This window comes from Balaenoptera ricei, chromosome 11 (assembly GCF_028023285.1).
Source record: "Balaenoptera ricei isolate mBalRic1 chromosome 11, mBalRic1.hap2, whole genome shotgun sequence".
Classification (NCBI taxonomy): domain Eukaryota; kingdom Metazoa; phylum Chordata; class Mammalia; order Artiodactyla; family Balaenopteridae; genus Balaenoptera; species Balaenoptera ricei.
In genome coordinates this window covers 1547435-1567557 of record NC_082649.1, presented here as the reverse complement: position 1 = coordinate 1567557, position 20123 = coordinate 1547435, and the positions used below count along the sequence as shown (strand labels likewise).

The window sequence follows — 20123 nt, the reverse complement described above, 5'->3', positions numbered from 1 at the left end:
GCCCCTAACTCCAGCACTGTTCAAGGGTTACTAATGTGAAATAATTTCAGATAGCAGTTTGAAGCTTATAAGGGGGCTTAGGTCTTTCTTGATAAGATTTCAGAATTGAAAAGTAACCAGGTATGTTTAATTAAAGTCAGGCTATTTTAACTTGCCTCATTAATTTGGATTCATAACTGTACCTTTATAATACCTGTAGAAAGGATTTGCTTAGCATATTAACAGTTTAAGCAAAGTGAAAATGATGCTACGTACACCAAACTTTTAAGCATTTAACATAATTTTAGGAGCCTCTACTTGTACAAAAACAATTTGCTGATTCAAATGTTGTATCTATATATACATTAGACCCCTTAGGCTTTCTACTGAGGAATACTCCACGGTCCTCTGACTACAGATATTTGAACTAGTTCTTCAAACTAGACTGGCTGTACTTATTCAAATAGCTTAATTAAGCCAACTTTTAATTTATTTGTCTGCTATTTTGCGAACCTTAAGTTTTATAATACATTTGGTCTAATACATTTTTTAAAGTTATGTTTTGTGACATGTTTAGGTTGCTGTGTCTGCTATAGATATATTCTCTCCGAGTCTGATATCTTGAAGGACACTCTGTACGTTAAACTTCGTCGGGAATGTTCTCAGCTGTGGGTCTTGCAACCTCAGGTGCTGTGCCCCAGTGCAGCCTGAATGAGACTGACTCCTACAGGGGATTGATTTCTTTGCAAGCCCAGTACGTCCCCTACATACGAACCTTCCAGTTGCGAACTTTCAAAGATGTGAACGTGTGTACCAGCCCCTGGACGCCAGCTGTTGTACTGTACTAGTGTACTTTTCAAGGTGCTGTACTGTAAGATTAAAAATGCTTTTTAAATTTTTTGTATTTGTTTTTTATATACATATTATTTGTGTGAAAAGTATTGTAAGCCTATTATGTAGTACGGTACCATATAGCCAATTGTGTTAGTTGGGCACCTAGGCTAACTTTGTCGGACTTACGAACAAATTGGACTTACGAACGTGCTCTCGGAATGGAACTTGTTCATATGTAGGGGACTTACTGTAAAGGATTTAGAATGTTTAAAACAAGTTTAAAAAAACCCTGTGTGGTTTCCCTCCCTCCTTCCTCCTCCACCTCTGTAATTTCTGGCCCAAGAAAAAGTGACTTCAGAAAGACAAAGTATTTAGTAAACACCTAGGGTATGTGAGGCACTGTGCTGGGTGCCGGAGGTGATCTAATGCAGTAATGACTGCCCCCTCCTTCTGAAATCTCGCTTAGGAGGTGAGAAGGCAGCAAACGCGCAGCCCCAGAGTCCAAGGCAGAAGGTGGAGAAGAACGAAAGCACTGCATCAGTGTGAGCATGTTCACATAATAGCTGCAAAGACCGAGCATTCCAGTGTACCAGGCGCGTGACATACATTATTCCATTTAATCCTCACATCCTGGCTGTTGAACTCATCCCCACTTGAGAACGAGGCTGTCAGGTGGCGCGTTCAGGTACTGAACACGGGTACCTGGGAGCCCGTGCTGGGCTGGGCCTGACAGGAGCAGGGGTGACTCGGGAAGATGACGCGGGCGCCGCACAGGCGGGTACCTGGGTCGTCTCGGCCGCGGGCGCAGCCCCGGGGCCTCCTGCATGTTGCTGCCTTTGAGTGGAAGAGGACGGGGCCGCAGCCCCCGGGCTCGAGCGACAGGCCGTCTTGGATGGGCAGCTAATTGACGCCGTTGGAAGGAGGGGGTCCCAGAGGCGCGGGGTTCGGTAGCATCGTCAGCGCGTGAGGCACGTAGGGGAAGCAGCTTTCCAGGAGACGACAGGTGGCCAGGTGGGCGTGCGTTTGAGGCGCTGGTGATGCTGCTGGCCACGGCTGCGCTGGCGTGGAAGCGGCGCTTGGGTCTGCCTCACCGTGGACTCGCCGTATCGTACGTCCTGACCTGATCGCGGAGGCCAACGCACCCGCCATGGCCATCCACGCACCTGAGGTAGAGAGCCCTACGCTAAAACAGGGCTGTCTGAAGCCGTACCTGTGATGAGTTTACTGAAGAGCAGTACGGAAAAGGAAAGGAGGGAAGATCCGGTCATAACTTCAGGAGACGCCAAATCCGGGGGCGAGGGGGGAGGGGAATCCCCAGGGGTGGAGCAGACGGGAGGCGAGGCCGTGCGACGACTTAGGGACCCTGAAGACCAGGCGGCGTCAGCTATGCTTAAGATGATACAGTTAGGAAGGCTTATCCAGAAACTTCAAGGTTTGATGGATCGACAGACAGCTATTGTATACAGTTTAATATTATGATTCCCGTTTACAAAAAAGAACTGTGAAACGAGGGTTGATTTTAAACTGAAGTGTGGGTGGTGAGAAAATAGGGATAGTATAGAATTTTATTAACCACATCAAAATGTATAATGGGTGTTTTCCCCAGTAATTTCTGACCCAAGAAAAATAATAAAACATCTAGTGCGTACCTGTCATTCTACGTAGAGTTCTAGAGGGCATTTAAATATAAAAATCAGGTAATTTTATATATATTTTACAAATAAGTAAATTTTATATATAAGTGAGTTTTGCCAAATATTTTACATACTTCTGGTACGCCATGCAAATCTTTTTAATGAGCTCTAAATTTAAAGTCACTGAAATTGAGAGGATGTTTAGAAAAAAGGAAATCCTGTGGTGTAAGTGACCCAAACACACAGTATTTTCATGTTGGTTGAGGTATTTTTTATAACATTTTGTGTTTGAGGGAAAAGCTGTTTATGTCTTCTCTCAGACGTCGCTTTATCAGGAAAGTATTTAACTGTAGTAAAACACATACACCCAAAAATACTTGTTACATTATAGCTCTTTTTAAAATCACATTTCATTGTATTATTTTTTTTAATTAATAATATTTAAGTAGTTAAAATATTAAAGAGGTATTTTGCTGAAGCAAAACTAGATCATTGTAATCTAACTTACCCATTATAAGAAAAAACAAATCTCTGAGGGTGTAAATAAATCTCAGACATGCTTCTGCTTTTGGCTTATTTCTGCCTTCATCACAAAGTCTTAAACATAACCAAGAATTCTCTTTCTCTTTTTTTCCTGTCTCCCATGTATGTGAACATTAACTATTAAGCCTAAAAGCATATTGATATTTTTCTTGAATTATCTCATGACTGCCTGTTTTGTCTCTATGATTCATTTCTGCTCTTTGAATTTGTCAAATTATTACTGGCGTGGAGTTCTGATGTGAATGTTTCCCCCTCTTTTTTGTCTTAAGGAACTCACTTCCTATGAAAATAATCAGAGCACTGTCAAGCCTACCAGTAATCTGTGACCTAGAACTCACCCCAATACTTCTCAGAATGATGAGTTTCTTAATATGTTTGGGCTTTGCCAAACCATCACATATTTTAAAATATAGTTCTGGTTTTGAATTTCCAAATGCATTCACTTTGAATAATTTCATAACACTAATACTTTTAAATGGGAAAATGTGAATTGGGTTGGAAGGCTTACTTTTTGCAAGCGTCCTTCAGCTCAGGTAACCTGTCACGGGGTTTCATAACGCATAAGGCAGCAAACAAGAAGTCACTTGTCAGAGCCGTCTGTTTCCTGGTAGTTTACACACCAGAAACTGAAATCTGAGAACAGCCCTTGAAGGAAAACAAAGAGCTTTACAGTATTTTTTTTTTCTTTTCAGGAAAACACACAGAAGCTAATTTTAGCTTCTTGATCAGATTGACCCAGCCTTTAACCCTGGCAGACGTTACCCCACACACTTCCAATGGACAATAGTTTGCATACCAGCCTCGCGCTGGAAACAGATGTGTGCAGGGAGCGGCCCCTCCCTCCGGACTGAGCCCGCGCTGTCCTGGGCGCTGAAACAGACAAGGTCCTTCCTAATTGGGGTAAAAACTGGGGCTTCCTTCACATTTCAGACTACAAGCTTTCCTGACTTCTTAAAAATTTATTATGTCACAGTTCTGTTTTGACCCGAGTTTCAAAATATCATTCACTAGAGAAACATCTCTTGGCTTCAGCATGAGTTCTATCCTGGGGAAAAAAAAAAAAAAGAAGAAATTGTTAGCAGCTGCGCTACTCATGAGTGATGGTTACACAGTTTATATATTAAAACGTTTGGAATGCGAACAATTACCTCTTTTACTTTCCCACCAAGTCTCCTATAGTTTATATAAATTGCAGTTTTATTACCAAAGAAACGGCAGTCTTCCCCACCCCCCGCCCCCCGTTCGCCCCCGCCCGTCCTGCCCTTGCCAGGCACGCTCCGGGAAGGGCCCGCCCCCGGCCACTGGCCCGTCCCCCGGCAGCGGCTCCTGGCAGCCCCGCTAAGAAGGAGCCCCGAGGGCTGCCAGCTCAGCAGGATTTAACGTAGCCTTCTCCACACCTCTGGGGAGACCCACTAACTGCTGAAACGCTAGAGAGTTTTCCCATGTTTGCTGGGAGACAAGGAACAATTTCTGTTTCCTTGAGCGATGAAAGAGAATGTTTCCTGTCTCGTTTACTGTAGTAATTGCCTCTCTCTAGACTCCCCCTCACTCTGGGATGCTGTAATTGGGTGTAATATGTGTGTCCATGTGCAGAGCCCACGTACGGAAGACACAGGAGGACCATTTTGCCAGGACTTTCCATGACTGTTTTGGTAAATTCCTATTTGGAACCTATGGCTCTGGGACTTCACTGAAATCACAAAGCAACTTAATGACCGTGGGGTCTGAGCTAGGATCCCAGGGCCAGGTCCCCAGCTGAGGCCCTCACCCACGTGTGCCGAGCAACTTAGTGACCAGCCAGAGTGTTCTTCAGGCTTACAGGCATGAAATCCTCCTTGATACTTTGAATCTGTAAAAGATGAATTTAGGGGAATGCGTGATAGTTTTTGAAAGCTGAGACTTTATGTTACAGAGCATCGTGTAAATTACAGTGCTTATCAGAATTTTAGAAACTAAATGAACATATTCTTCAGTGTATACGTGTTTTCTGCTTCTTTAAAACATTCTTCTCTCTTAAAAATAATTACGAGCACCTCTTATCCCTCTAGGTGAACGGTTTACATTAAAATTTAAATATGCAGAATTCTAGGAGATTGTAATACATCTGAATAGAATTATGTACAGTAAATAGATGTTGGACTGTTATGATAATAATTGCATATTAAATATATTTAATGCAAAAAAAATTCTAAACTTTATAGGGCACATAAGCAATTATTGGTCAGATATCTATAACAAAATATTATCTCTTATATTAGCAAGTTAATAACCAATAGCTACATTTGAACTTTGTGAAGGGAGTTTAAACTATTTTCCTGGAATTTTTGTTTGACTGCCAAAGGGGGAAAATTTTCATTGGATTTTGATTGTGAAATCCAGTACTTTTTATGTGTACGTTTTTATTACCAAGGGATTCTTTATCCACCTTTTATTTTTTCATAATAAAGTTCATACATCTTTCAGTAATGCATGAATAGCAAATATCACCCTGAGTTCTTCCTCCCCACTTAAAATTTATGCTAAATATGTTTTCAAGCATGTGAATCTCATTTCATTACTGCTGAGTCAAGATAGATAGCTTATAAACGATAACAACAGATTAGGAAATACACAGTTTCGTTAAATAATGGTTATATCGTCAGAGGGCTTTTATATTAGTATCAGACGGAAGTTTTTGTCTGATGTACGTAGTTATTGTTGTGCAGGTCGCCAAAGGAAACACTCTAAATTGCAGGAGTAGTTTCTGCTTAGCATGAAGGTTGCCTGCATGCACGATATTACTTTATTGTATGTTCTCATGATCACAAGGGAGCAGTGAGGTGAGCATGACCCCCGCAGCTTCTGCCTGTCATCTTCTTGTCTTGGTGGAGAAACCTGACCCCACATGCAGATTTTTAAACGGCTAGAAAGAAGTATCCTTCAAGGAACAGACCTCTTCCATGAAGCTTTCCTGATGTGACAAGTTACAGCCAGTAGTTTCCACACGAAATGCTGAAGCCCATTGAGTTAACTCTCTCTTGAGTTTACTAGCATAAGCACCTGCTACGGACGAGGTAGGACACCTGGGCCTTGCCTGTGTTAACTTTTTATGTCTCTCAGTAACCCTGTAGGTAAGTGGTGCTCTCCTTAGTCTGAGGCAAAGGAGGGTGAAATGGCTTACCCAGGATCACAAGGGGGGCAAATAGTAGATCTGGGATTTAAACCCAGGCTCCCCACCGAAATCCAAAATGCAGAGTGCACTGATTTTTATAATCTAGTGTTTATGTATATGTGTGTGCTACATACATGATGTGAATGTGTGTGTATATATACGTGTACGGGCATATGTGTGTATATACACCTGTGTATTACATGTATATATACACAATACGTGTGTACATATATGTGTGTGTGTATATATGCATGTGTATACATTTGTATATATGCATGTGTATATGTGTGTGCATGTGTGTATATGTGTGTGTGTGTATATATATACGTGTGTATATGTGTGTGTATAGAGTGTGGGTATGCATGTGTTTATATATGGGGGTATATATGTGTGTATATGTGTGTGTGTATCTGTGCGTCTATGGGTATGTGTGTTTGTATATATGTATGTGTATACATTTGTATATATGTGTGTGTATATGCATGTGCATGTGTGTATATCTATGTGTGTCCATGTATGTGTATATGTGTGTATAGAGTGTGTGTGCATGTGTTTATATATGTGGGTATATATGTGTGTGTACATGTGTGTATATGTGTGTATATGCGTGTATATCTATGTATGTATGCATGTGTGTGTATAGAGTGTGTGTATGCATGTGTTTATATATGTGGGTATATCTATGTGTGTATGTGTGTGTGTGTGTATCTGTGTGTGTCTATGGGTATATGTGTGTGCATGTGTGTACAGAGTGTGTGCATGTGTTTATATATGTAGGTATATGCGTGTGTATCTATGTGTGTGTGTATATGTGTGTGCATGTGTGTATGTGTGTGTATAGAGTGTGTGTATGCATGTGTTTATATATGTGGGTATATCTGTGTGTGTATCTATGTGTGTCTATGGGTATGTGTGTGTGTATATATGTATGTGTATATGTGTGTGCATGTGTGTATCTATGTGTGTCTGGGTATATGTGTGTGTGTATATATGTATGTGTATATGTGTGTGCATGTATGTGTGTGTGTCTGTGTGTGTGTGTGTGTGTATATGTATGTGTATATGTGTGTGCATGTGTGTGTGTGTGTATCTGTGTGTGTCTATGGGTATATGTGTGTGTGTGTTTGAGTGTGTGTGCTTGTACTAGTTCCCCCCCCACCACCACCGCCCAGGTGGCATTTCTTCTCTCACTTGGGAGAAAACTTTCACTTAGAGAAACCCTAACTTTGAGTCATTTCAAAGTTGAGTCATTACAATAATCTGTCCTTGATATTCTAGTTTTTAAAATTCATTAGCTCTGCTTTCTCTTGGCTAATACATTTTCATATACTCAGTTAAGTTTCCCAGCAATGTAACAGATCCAGAAGATTTTGGGTAATATTGTTATCCATTGTCATATTTATACCGTGAATTTGCATTAATGTGCATTCAGATGGGGATTTTACGTTTTCCCATCTTGTGTAGTTTTCTGTTGGGCTGGTGACTAGGAGGCATATTTTAAGACCAACTATATATTTCAGGAAACTTAATAAAGTGATTTCACTTTTTCCCCTTTTTCTTAGCTCTTTACAGCATTATAATTTTTCTTTCTTTTGCATTCTCCTTAAAAAAAAAAAAAAAAAGGAAGAAACTCATGACTTCATTTTATTATAACCTCCTTTAGGATCCACCAGGCCTTTCCCCTCCCCCTTCTCTTCGCCCAGCGAGTGGCCTGCGGGCTGTGAGCTCCCCAGAGAGCCGAGCGGTGCTCCCAAGGCAGCCTCACTGGGAGCTGTTTGCCCTCACAAGGACAGAAGCAGTTAATGTGCTTGGTTCTGCTACAAAGTAAATGGCCTGCTGAGAACTTGTTTGTATTTGTATATGTTTTTATGGTTGATGTTTTCAGTGGCCCATGTTATAAAGTAAGCCATAACTACTTCTGTAAACACGTTACAGTAGTAAAGCAAAACTGTATATTCCTAGATATTTATATCACTTCACTCAAAGCCTTGGAGTGAAACGTGAAAAATTAAAAAAAAAGATTTCTTCCCAAACATTTCAGTTAGAAACTCCATTTCAGATCCTTGGCAGTCTCATGTATAGGCTTTCTCGCATGATTGTTGAATAACATGTTATTATACGCGGGGAAGAATAGTTCTTTTGTTGGCTGCATTACATTTTGTGGTGAAATTGGAGAAAACAAATCATTAAGGAAGTCTATTTTGGTTCAAGACATTACACACTTATGACGAGTCTGGTTTTTAACCTTGCCAAGTTGAAAGAAAATGCAGACCCATTGGTGCTGGAACGGGAAGGCATGTTGCAGATCGCAGGCCGTCAGCAGCATCGTGTGTGTGTGTGTGAGTGTGTGTGCAGGGCAGCGGCGGATGACATAGGTGTGTGTGGACACCAGCGTGTATATAGCCCTGCTGCTATTCTTAAGTGCGGCCATGGCTAATTCACCAGTGACTGGCTTTCTAGATCCTGCTCCAGAAGGAAGCAGAAGGATGTTTTCTTAATGACATGGTAACTCTGATAATCTTACCAGACCTGCTTTCCTCGGGCAGTTTCCCTGGTCTCCCGAAACCCTATTGCCACTCCTCCATTGAAACTCCCATGGAAGCGGTGTCCTGTGGTCAAAAGACAAAAAGAAAAGCTTCCGCAACTTAAAAAAAAAAAAAACGTGTCTGTGTGTATCTATTTGCTGCAGTTAGCATGAGCAGAGAAAACGGTATGAAAAGAAAAATGCCAAACTTTGTACTTGGTCAATGGGTTGAATTCAACTTTGTTTGAAAGAGGTGGAGAAAGTCTTTATATACTTTTGTGTTCTTTGATTTGTTACAATGAGAATGTATTACTTTTCTATTAAAGTTATAAAAAAAATAGAAAACACAGCCAAATGTTTTGAATTACCAATAGCAGTCTGACATCTTTCCTCTCTGGATACCTGTATTTTTTGGGGGGGAGTCTTTTATTTTTTTTAATTATTTAATTATTTATTTCTGGCTGTGTTGGGTCTTTGTTGCTGCGCACAGGCTTTCTCTAGTTGAGGCGAGCGGGGGCTACTCTTCATTGCGGTGCGCGGGCTTCTCATTGCGGTGGCTTCTCTTGTTGTGGAGCACGGGCTCTAGGCACGCGGGCTCAGAGTTGTGGCACGTGGGCTCAGTAGTTGTGGCTCATGGGCTTAGTTGCTCCGCGGCATGCGGGATCTTCCCGGACCAGGGCTTGAACCCGTGTCCCCTGCATTGGCTGGCGGATTCTTAACCACTGCACCACCAGAGAAGTCCCGGATACCTGTATTGTAGAAGAGGGTTAATGCACCTGAATAAATCTAACAGTGGTACTTTGTGGAATCCCTGTAATATTGCCATCAGGAGTTCCTGAGCTTTGAAATGAGACAGAACTGGGATGCAGCCCTAGCCTGGTCCTTAGTTGATGTGATTTAGGACAGCTAAATAAGCTCTTTGGACCTCACTTTCCTCACCTAGAAGGACGTCATAAAAATACCATTTCTGTTAAGATGGTAGAGATGAGTGGAGATGATTAAAGCTGCTAACGTGTGGCAGAATTCCCGTAAATGCCGCCGAGAGCATAGCTGAGCACACAGTAGGTGCTCAGAGCTATGGGATGGGTTAGGGTCAGGGAGTAAGTGATTACTTTTCTGCCATTGCTGGCCCTGCCCGGCCACCTCACCGGTCATGACGGTCAGGGTCAGGGTCAGATGGAGGCCAGGCCTCCGCTCAGCTCAGCGCCCATACTCGTGGAACAGCGGGCCCTCTGCTCAGCGACTTCTCCTTTGCAGACAGCGGTGTTACTAGCAGACACCATGTATCAGAGCTGGGAAATGTATTGTGTCATGCACAGACTGCTTTTACCAGTTGAAGTGCTTCCTTTTTCTCTCTGCTTTGCAATATTCTACCAGTCTGGGTTTTCTCGTGAGCGAACTTTGCAAGAGTAAAAGCGAGAGAGGACATCAGAATAAGGGGCCGTCCAAAGAGCTGAAGGATTAAATAGGAAGTTATCTGCACACTCATCCTGGCCTTCTACTGCTCCTGTTCTTTTTCATTAGAAAGAAAAAAGGAAAGGAAAAAAGAAAGAAAAAAGAGAGAGAGAGAAAGAAGGAAGGGAGGAAAGAAAGAAAGAAGAAAAGAAAAGAAAGGGGGAAGAAGGAAAGAAAAAGAAAGGGAGGAAGGAAGGAGGAAAGAAAGAAGAAAGAAAGAAAAAAAGAAAAGAAAGAAAGGGAAGAAAGAAAGGAGGAAAGAAAGAAAGAAAGGAATCGAAAGGCTTGTTCCTTACCTTGCATGAATGGGAGTGGGTTTATTTTTTTAAATCTCACTTGAGCAACTTACTGACTCTTTTTAATAAAGCTTGGTTCAAAGCATATGTGAGTCATCACAAAGGAGAAAAACTAACAAAAATTCAGACTAATTTTCTCCTAGTTTTCCAAGAAATGGATTATTCCATGGTGTTACTCACCAAGTGGAGTGAATGTCCCCTTTCGAGCCCCTGGGCAGGGCTGCCACCTCTGTCCAGGTACCTTTTCATGTGTGATCAGTAAGTCCAGACCACAGGAGCCTCTTTTGAGAATTTCATAGCAAAAACAAAGGCACTGAGATTTTCTACCGTAACTTTTTTTTCCAAAAATAGTTATCTAATGTTTACTTTGTGAAAATATCACTTTTTCTGTATACATTTGCACATGATCACTTGGTGGGTTAAACGTATTACTTATGGGGTGACTGACACTCTAAACTTGCCTCAAACCTGAGGTGAATTGTGGAAATTTTTAACTAGATGAATTGCTTTTTTACTGCAGGCAGTATATGCACTGGGGAAAAATGTCTTAAATGATCCTAAAGCATTTCAAGATAGAGCAAGTCCCAGCCTTTTATGCTGAAAGAGATGTAGTACGCACTTGGGGGGGTCTAACCCACAGCAGAATTCATTTCCTTTTACAGACGGGTATTTCGTAGCACGATCACGTATGTTTTGTCTTAGAATTTATGATGTTTTATTGCATGTGTCCTGTTGTCCCCAAATGTGACTCGTTTTTTCACATTTGATTTAAAATAAACATCTTTCTTTTTCTTAGTACAAGTCAACTAAACACAGAACTGTTCATCCTATCATTTTTCATTGGAAACTGAAATATCCAGAAACTGAAATGTCAAGAAATTTTACAAAATCATAAAATAAATACCAGTTGTTTAATTGGTTCTGTATAATGAAATTTAGAATTATAATTCTAATTATAAAGCAGAACTGTTTCAATATGTGAGCTTTGAAATACACACACACACACACACACACACACACGCACACACACACAGACACAGATTTTTTGGTAAAAACATTAAATACCTTCAAATTAAATCTGCTCATCTTCCACTTGAGAGTTCTTTAAAACTATAGACATAAAGTAGCTTTTATATTGTTGAGCCTTACACCATTTAAGTCTTCACAATAGCCCTGTGGCACATGGACAGACTTTGAGAGAGCAGCCTGGGTGGGCCCTGAATGTTCCAAAGGCAGCTGCACTTTTTTTTCCCAGGTACCCTTATCTTGGGTCTTAACGTTGAAAACATTGCAAGACTTGCCATAAAGTTCTGATAGTCTTTCTGGTCCCAAAAGTTACCCTTCTTTTAGAAGGAAGAAAAAGCCCTTCTAGCCATGGTCCTTTGGGAGTGGGTGCTTATCCTTTGTGAGAAGATTCCCGTCTCTGTGAGGAAGGGAATGAAACCTCCGGGCCTGGGGAGCTGGAAACCCTTGGTAGCCAAGGTAGATTTAGTCAGACTCTTACCCCAGAACTGATATTCTGATTGGGTTTACAATTCTGTGGTCAGTATTACTTCTTATCAACAGGTGAGATCTGCTGACGTGAAAATGGAAACACAAAAAGGGGGACAGGCTTCAGGTCGCCCCGGAGCCAGGGGCTGCACCAATGCACCATGTTTGTGATGCCAGATTTTCAAAATGTGCTCGCAAGAAGCAAGTATGATTTATAATCCAGTCCCTACCTTTCTTTATATGAAACCAAGTATTACTAGTTGTATTAAACAATGAATGGAGTTTATTCTGTGACTTTCCCCCAATATTTCAGTTTCCAGCTAGAGAACAATAGGATGGGACAATTCTGTGTTTAGTTGACTGTGCTAAGAAATATTTTTTACAAGTTTTTGCTTTAAATCATATTTGAAGAGCATAAGTTAGTGGAGACTTCTTTTCTAAAGGAAGGCCAGTGAATTGCTTTTTCTCTTACACTTGAAGCTCTTAAGGGTCTCGTGGGGATGTTGTAATCCTTGGAAAGATGCTCTTATTAAAAGCTCTGGAGCTTTCTCTGTTTTCTCAACCATCCATTATTAGCTATCTAGAACTAATTACTCCCAAGGCACCTCTTTAGGGATTTTATGATTCTCTCTGTCTCCTGGGACATCATGTAAAGTTTTCAGATGAAAAAGGAAGCCCATAAGAATTCCTTCTTTTTCGTAAATCAGATGAAAATAGGAATGACTTAGGAATAGTCGTTCCTAAAATAATTTCACTCCCCCTTCCTCTTCCCTCCCCTTCACCTCCCTCCCCCCTCCCTCCCCCTCCCCCTCCCTCCCTCCCTCCCCTCCCTTCCTTCCCCTCTGTGTCCTCCCCTCGCTCCTCATCCTCCTTTCCCTCTCCCCCTTCCCTTCCCTTTCTTCTTCGCCTCCCTCACATCCTCCTCCTGAATTTCCTGGAAGATTCTACAGCTGCTCCACTGGGAACCTCTGGTTCTCTCTGCATCTCTACCAAAAGTCTGAAGTCGTCAGTAAGATTCACCCGGTCCCCGTTTGCTGCCTTCAGCCTCCCTTTCATGAGCTCCTCACATGAGTGGCCGGGAGAGCCAGGCGTCCCGCAGCCCACCCTGCGCGGCCAGGCCCGTGACCCTGCCCTTCCCGTCACCTGGCCCAGGCTACACGGCCTCTCTTGGGCTGTGAGCTCCCTGCATCCTACTAGGTCCTCAGCTGAGATCTGACCTCTGTAAGCGTTGCTCCAGCCCAGCTTTCATCCCATTCAGCACAGCACCTCCCTCCACTGTGCTCCTGTGGCATTGTATACAGAGCTGTATTTTAGCATTTCCCATATCTTAACCCTAATTCTCTTCTCCTCCTTGACTGTGATTTCCATGTCGTTATTTTTATATATCCAGCGCTGTACCAGGAGCATAGTAGGTGCTCAGTAAACATTAGTTAGATGAATAAGATGAATGAACACCAGAGCTTCTAATTCTAAAATTATGGACGCAAAACATTTTAAAATTAGGTACTGGATTTGTGTTAGGTATTGAAAGAGGATTATGTGAACACAGTCCTTTCTTTAAAGGACCATCAAGCTTCTTTCCACGCCAGTCAGGCAGGGATCCATACGGTGTTGTTCTGGATTCGCATCGTAACTTACAGGGAAGCTCTCACAATGTCCGGAGCCCTCGATGTCCTGCAAATGAAGGGGGAGGATGTCCTCAAATTCCTTGCAGCAGGAACCCACTTAGGTGGCACCAACCTTGACTTCCAAATGGAACAGCACGTCTACAAAAGGAAAAGTGATGGCATCTACATCATAAATCTGAAGAGAACCTGGGAGAAGCTTCTGTTGGCAGCTCGTGCCATTGTTGCCATTGAAAACCCAGCTGGTGTCAGTGTCGTATCCTCCAGGAATACTGGCCAGCGAGCTGGGCTGAAGTTTGCTGCTGTCACTGGAGCCACTTCTGTCGCTGGCCGCTTCACTCCTGGGACCTTCACTAACCAGACCCAGGCAGCCCTCCGGGAGCCAGGACTTCCGGTGGTTACTGATCCAGGGCTGACCACCTGCCTCTCCCAGAGGCCTCTTACGCTAACCTGCCTACCGCTGCTCTGTGTGACACAGGCTCTCCTCTGTGGTATGTGGACATTGCCATCCCGTGCGACAACAAGGGAGCTCACTCGGGGGGTCTGCTGTGGTGGGTGCTTGCCCGGGAAGTTCTGCGCGTGCGCGGCCCCATCTCCCGTGAACACCCCGGGAGGTCATGCCTGACCTCCACTTCTACAGAGACCCTGACGAGATTGGAAAGGACGAGCAGGCAGCAGCTGAGAAGGCTGTGGCCAAGGAGGGATTTCAGGGTGAATGGACCGCTCCAGCTCCTGAGTTCCCTGCTGCTCAGCCGGAGGTGGCGGACTGGTCCGAAGGCGTGCAGGTGACCCCGTGCCTGTTCCGCAGTTCCCCACTGAAGACCCCACTGCTCAGGCCGTTGAGTGGGTAGGAACGACCACTGAGTGGTCTTAAACTGTTCTTCTGCAACCTCTTAAAATGGAAATAGGTGGACGGAAAATAAACAGTTTCTAAAAAAAAAAAAAAAAAAGGACCATCCAACTTATTCGGAGAACGGTGGAGAGCAAAACGGGACTGCAGACCAGCAGTCGCTGTTATCACAGGTGGAGTTCTCCTGTCCACGGGCGACGGGCAGCACCGCAGCCTTCAGCAAGGCCCAGAGGTCACGCCTGTGGACGCTCCCACGCAAGAGGCCAGATACCTCCTTTGCCGCTAAGTCCCCCAAAGCATCATGGAGGTCTCTAGTTTAAAAAAACTCGTGTACGATCAAAATACTGGTAGTGATCATACATATAAAATTTTATATGTTGAAGATACAGTAAAATGTAATAGTCTACTAAAAATTAAAAGCAGCACGCATTTCTTTCATTTATACAAGATGTATTTAATCACCTACCAAGTGCAGAATACCAGTGGGGGGTGTGGGGGACATAAAGATGAATGAAACTTAGCTGATAGTAAACTTGCATCACTTGTTGGTCCACATGTCTGTTCAGAGCAGTTCAAACTTCATAGCTGCATAGCGAATACCAGAAAAACCTCAGGACTCTGTTCTTGGTTGACTCCTATGAAACAGGACGTATTTCCACGGACAAGGTACAAGTTTTTAAAGAATTATTTCATCCTCTCAGCCTCAGTGGGCCTGAGAATTGACCCAGCACAGCAGTCCCTCTAAGTCATAAGAGACTAAAAGAAGCTTTTAGACTCTGTCCTCGTAGCATGGGACAAACTAATCAACAAGATTCTACTTCACATTATCAGAACCGTCCTAAACCATTGCCAGTTGTCCTGAGAACAACAAGGAGAAAGAGCCCCACGAAGAAAGGAGGGGCCGGCGAGCCCGGTACAAGGCAGCCCATCTCAGCGCCCGCCCGAGTCACCCTGCTGCGGCCGCCACCTCCGATTCCCAGGAAAAGCACCGGGCTCTCACGTGTTCAGTGCATGTAAAAAGAAGACAACCAAGTCTGTTCTAGTTTTCATAATTAACTGCCACCAAGATAACTTTTTAGTTTCCAAGATTGTTCTGTTTAAAAACGCTTGACTTCGATCCATCAGTGTCCTGATGCACTGAGCCACGGCGCTGAAGGAGAGTAACCTTCCCAAAGCCGATCTGACCTTGTCCTCACCCCCTTGGGCAGAGGAGACCCCTGCGATGGCCCCCCTTCCCTCCCCGTCATCTCCCTGTCTGTTCCCTGGACAGACCAGGCTCTCCAGGCCGCCTTTATTCACTCTGGTCCATCTGCCTGAAAACTGTCTCCATCCTGCCTCCCCGCTGTCCTCCCACTGGTCGTGCCCAGCACAGCTGCTCCTGAGCTGGCCTTCCCACCCCGGCCGAGTTAGGTTAGGAGCCTTCAGTCTGCACCATCCCAGGCCGGGGCCGCCCCGCGTCCCAGCCTCCAGGACGGCAGGGCTGCGCCTGACTGATGTCCGTGCCCCGGCCCCTGGCCTCAGGGTGGGCAGACAGCACCTGCTCAGTATCTGTTCTTTGAATAAATGGAAGAACTATTAATCAACTGAATCAGTTTGAAAATTGATATTAGTTAAAAAAAATAACCATCCTGGGTTTATCTCTGTGGCACCTGTTAGATCTCAGTATCCCCCCTGAGACTGTGAACATAAACTATATTCCAAGGATAACTGAGTTTTGTTCTTTGAGGCCATGGTCCGACCATTTTCATAGCTCGCCCCTAGCGGTCGCGTAAACGCTCCGGGAGTGGTTTGTGCATCACTTTCCTTCCACTCCCTCCTCTCTTTTCGTAGCTAACCCTGATCTATCCCTAGATTGCAGAATTCTTTCACTAGCCCTCGTCTTTGTCACCGGCTCTTTAATTTACACACTTGGTTGGCTGGTTCCTGTTACTTGGCCAACAAATCTGTCCTGTGTCGTCTCCTCTGAGTAATTTATAACCTCCATAAAATGCCACGTAGAGGCACTTTTTTACATTTTTGAGTAATGGTGAGAAAGAATTGCCCTGGGAATCAAAAATCCAATGAGTCATAGATTATTTTGTTATTTACGACCAGAGAGTGGTCATTGACAATATTTGGCAATTTTACAGCTATGAACCTAGGCTATTGTGCTTTAGAATGTAATTTATTAAGCAAATAAAACTCTTACTGGTAATGGGTCCTGTTAAATCTGGGGGACCACATGGGCTCCAGGCCGGTACAGCTGTGGAAGTTTCATAGTAGCGGCATACATCTTGGATGTCTGGACACTAATATTTTACACTTACTTCATGGTTTTATTTATTCAGTTGCCTTTATATTCTTGATTGGATTCTGACCAACCATTTTGGTTTAAGAAGTCATCAGCTTTGAGTAGAGAAGGAGGAGCCTGGAGAAAATAAAATGGATTTATGTTGAAAAAGCACAAATCCTTCTTTCATTACATATGGCATTTAGTAAATTCAGGCTTTAAAGAAACACCAGATGTGTTCATGGAAAATAACTGATGTAAAATCATCTTTGAAAAAGAAAAAGACAGGGACCTTCAACTTAATTACATATACCCGAGGGAGAGATACAGAAGTGGACACAGAGGTAGGTAGGTCAGTATATGCATGCACACCACACACACAGACACAGACCCACACACACAGCATACGCTGGTGCAGGAGGTGTCAGTGAGAGCTTACAGAGATGGGCAAGTGAGACCCAAGTGTGTATGTGGAAGGGGCACTAATGCAAATAAGACTGGAAGGAGATGAAACCAGGTTGTGACCTTGAGGGCTGCCCTTGTGCTCAGCCACGCCCCCTCGAGGCTCTCACTGCACCGTCTCGCGCTCCGTTATAATTTCCCACTTACTTTTCTGCCTCCCTGGTTAAACTGGAAGCCTCTTGCCATTTCCTTTACCAACTGTGCGCCACTCCTATGGGGGCCAGGTAGCAGGGCTGCTTGGATGAGCCCAGGCTTCCTCCCTGCTGGCTGCTCTGACTCTACTGCCCTGGACAAATGATGGTGCTCAGTCTGAAAATTCTCGGGCTCCTGGCTTTCCTGCGTTAATTTGTCGGAGTCCTTTATATTGTGTAGAATCAAGTCCTCTGTCAGCCGTGTGCAATGGGAGTATTTTCTCCTGGTCTCTGGTTGCCTTTTCGCTTTCTTCGTGGTTTCCTCTGATGTGCAGTCTTTGATCGTCGTCAAGTTTGGTTTATCATTTTCCCTTCAAGGTTAGTGTTATTGTGTCTTTCTCCAGAATCTGCTTGTCTCCGTGGTCATGTTTCTTCAGGGAGCTTTGTAGTGTTAGCTTTCATCTCAAGATCTGTGATCCACCTACAACTGCTTTTGTACATGGTGTGAGGTAGGGGTGGAGATTCATTCTTTTCTGTACGATATCCAGTTGTTCTAGAGCTTTATTGAAAACACCTTCCTTTTCCCCCACTGAATTGTTTTGGTATCTTTGTTAAAAATTAGAACAATATTTCAGTTTTTGAAATTCATTCTTTCATCCATAATTCTTCCAGTGAATTTTAACTGGGTTCACATTATGGTCATTGCCAAACAGCATGAAACACACACATGTTCCTGCTCTTGTGGGGTTTACAGTCCATGGTTCTACCCTTCGGTTTAGATTGAAGCAAGGAAGGGATTTTATAAGAGAGTAAAAATCTGTCATTGTAAGTACAAGATCGCTGTCAATAAATCTCACTTTCTCTAATCTGTTCTTTGAATTATAAAATAAATATTATAACTAAAAAAAAAAAAAACACACACACAACTAAAATACTGAACATGCTTTTCCAAAGCACACAGACTACCTCTGCCCCCAACCCCCAATATTGAGATTCTTGGGTCTAAATGAAGACCATGTATGCAGATGACATTTGTCATTAGGACTGGGCATGTCAGCACTTGATGAGGCCTGATGGCGGCACAATGACAGACACATAGAGTGAACTGTGGCTTTCAACTCTGAGGGAACCATTAGCTGATTTGTGAATTTGAGTGGTATCTATTATGCTTCTATTTTTGAAAGATAACTATTGCTTAAATAAAATCTTAGGTTTCGATTATAGGTATTAGTGTGTGAAAATATCAACAGAGCCTTCTTCCTGTTTTGAAATGTAAGAATCCTAAATTCTAACCTGGGCAAATTCAAATCCATTATACGTCACTGGCACATACTAATGGCTGTAATAACAGAAGGCTTTTGAACCAAAATCCAAAATGGATCAAGTTGAAATGGTGTTTCCACAGCCCTATTTAAGTTACAAATGGGCCCACAGACCAGGGTCTCTGACGACCGTGGTGCCCGCACGGTTTCCTTTGACAATGGATGGGGCACCCGTGCCCAAATTCAGAGACTTTTAATGACTTGAATTGCTTTGACAATATAAGCCCTGATCCAAAGGAATCTGCTTCTTGAATCCAAAACTAAGATCTCAATTTATAAGAACAGAGTTTTAAATTTATAAGAACTTTTAGTGTAGTATTCAATATTTTAAGTAGCCCAAATAAGCAAATACTAAGACCTATTTTACTAGTGGGGATAACTCTCTTCCAGGCTCTAAGGTTGATTTTTGAATGGCTAAATACTTCTTCCAAAGTAAGGGATTAATTTGGACTTGGAACAAAGTTGGTTATCTAGATACATTTTTACACACAGATCACAATTACAAATATCCACATTTTCATATAAACTGAAACCGTGCGATAGAGGAGCCCCAAACTGGAAACCGCCTAAGTGCCGTGGACCAGAGTTTTGTGAACTGTTTTCATCTCAGAGCCCCATCCCCTCCCCTTAACACCCTCTTAAAAATTGTTGAGGATCTCAAGCAACTTTTGCTTTTGTGGCTTGTATCTACCAATATTTACCATATTAGAAAATAAAATGGTGATATTTAAGAGATATTTATTAATTCTTTAAAAAAAGTAACATGGTAGAAATATTTTATGAAGAATAACTGTTTTTAAAAACAAAATATTTGTAAGAAGAGTAGCATTGTTTCACATTTGAAAAAAATCTCTTTAATGTCTGGATGAATAGAAGACAGTTGGATTCTCTAATCTGCTCTGACAGTCTTGCAGTGTCCCAACTCAGGTGGCCTCTGGAGGACCCCTGCACACTCATGAGAGAAGGATAATGGCAAAGGCACAACATCCTCGTGTTATTAGAAAAATAATTTTGCCCTGGAGACCGAATTACAGAGTCTCAGGCAGGGACCTCCAGGGTCCCCGGATCACACTTTGAGAACTGCGGCTCTGGAATGCTTATGGGCTGCATCAGAGCCATACAGCACAACACCATACAGCCTTACAAAATGGCATGGATGTGTACCCTTTCAATACACAGGAACATATGTTTAATAATACATGCTCCCCCTACTTAGAAAACAAACAGTGTGTCTTAGAATACTTCAGTGCATATAGAACACAACAGAAAAAAGAAAGATAAAGCATACATTTCAGACCACTTCCTATATCAGTACTTCATAAAATCAAACAGCATGACATTGAACCATCTCAAAGGGCTAAACCAATAAGCTACCTTATGGAAATCTAAGAATGTAAAGATGGAGCTATAAGTTCTATGTGACAGGAAAGGGACCCATCAGTTCCTACAATGAGATAAAAAAGGAGGAAAGTTGATACTCTAATACAGACAGTAAGATGTTTGTCTTAATTTCTCTTTGATATAGAAAGCCACTCAACTTCTTTAGAAGGTTGGCTA

At 42.8% G+C, this 20123-nt stretch overlaps 1 protein-coding gene and 1 pseudogene across 2 annotated transcripts in view; both read left to right on the top strand.

The window, feature by feature from the left end:
- GMDS (GDP-mannose 4,6-dehydratase) overlaps positions 1-20123 on the top strand; it is a 490833-nt gene that overhangs the window by 328042 nt on the left and 142668 nt on the right. The gene's annotated exons all lie outside the window — the stretch shown is intronic.
- Positions 13561-14406, top strand: LOC132375367 (small ribosomal subunit protein uS2-like; annotated as a pseudogene).